This window comes from Paramormyrops kingsleyae, chromosome 2, assembly GCF_048594095.1.
Source record: "Paramormyrops kingsleyae isolate MSU_618 chromosome 2, PKINGS_0.4, whole genome shotgun sequence".
NCBI classification, from domain to species: domain Eukaryota; kingdom Metazoa; phylum Chordata; class Actinopteri; order Osteoglossiformes; family Mormyridae; genus Paramormyrops; species Paramormyrops kingsleyae.
This window is the reverse complement of record NC_132798.1, coordinates 8356609-8358117: the sequence shown is the minus strand read 5'-3', so window position 1 is coordinate 8358117 and position 1509 is coordinate 8356609.

The following is a 1509-nucleotide window of genomic DNA, read 5'->3' as shown; positions in this document are numbered from 1 at the left end:
TCACTCATTCATTCATTAATAATGATTCACTTTTGCATAATTATGAATAGCTCTACATCATGACGAATGTCTTATGATCATTCAGTATAGAAGATGACTTTTTAAGTCACACAGGCCCTCAGCTTGATTTAAAGGGATTACATACCCAAGATGTTTGTGGAAGCCAAGGAAATCTCTCTAAGTCATTGTACGACGGATTTATCTAAGATGTAGCTGCAGATGCACAGGACCGTCAGTTATCAACCGCACTTTCACAGTCTTGTCCAAAAGGTGCATGTATGCTAAAGGGAAACATCACGCTTTCATAACTGACAGCGAAGAGTTAGACACTGAATGTGCTTAACGGTGTTTTCAGACAGGAAACTATCGTCCTACTAAAACATACTCAAACTGCACGCAGCAGCGCAGTGTTCCTGTTATGTGAGAAATTCTGCGTAACTTTTTCATGAGGCTTTTTATAAACATCAATGCATCCCGTTTCCATAGCACCTGGCTCCCTACCCTAACCCTAAGTATAACATATATAGAAATTTTACATAAGTTTAACAGGATTTAGAGAATATTTTTCCAATCAATGTGGATGCTCTCAATGAAGGACTAAGATGTATTTAGCTTTCTGCTAATTAACTGTGCCCCCGGTAGCCACAGGCGTGTAAAATCAAGCACCTAGGCATGCAGACTGCTTTTACAAACGTTTGAGAAGAGAATGGGTCACTCTCAGGAGTTTAGTGAATTCAAGTGTGGTACCGTGATAGGATGCCACCTGTGCAATAAGTGCATTTGTGAAATTGCCTCGCTACTACACATTCCATGGTCAAATGTTACTGGTATTATAACAAAGTGAAAGCAATTGGGAACAACAGCAACTCAGCCATGAAGTGGTAGGCCACGTAAAATCACTGAGCGGGGACAACGCATGCTGAGGCACACAGTGTGCAGAAGTTGAAAACTGTCTGCAGAGTCAATAGCTACAGACCTCCAAACTTTATGTGACCTTCAGATTAGCTCAAGAACAGTGTGTAGACAACTTCATGGAATGGGTTTCCATGGCCGAGCAGCTGCATCCAAACCTTACATCACCAAGTGCAATGCAAAGCGTCAGATGCGTCTAAAGCACTCTGCCAATGGACACTAGAGCAGTGGACACTAGAGCAGTGGTGACGTGTTCTCTGGAGTGAAGAATCACACTTCTCTATCTGGCAGTCCGATGGACGAGTCTGGGTTTGGCGGTTGTCAGGAGAACGGTACAGTACTTGCCTGACTGCATTGTGCCAAGTGTAAAGTTTGGTGGAGGGGGGATTATGGTGTGGGGCTGTTTTTCAGGGGTTGGGCTTGGCCCCTTAGTTCCAGTGAAAGGAACTCTTAATGCTGCAGCATTCTAAGCCATATAGGACAATTTCATGCTCCCAACTTTGTGGGAACAGTTTGGGGATGGCCCCTTCCTGTTCCAACATAACTGCACACCAGTGCACAAAGCAAGGTCCATAAGGACATGGATGAACGAGTCTG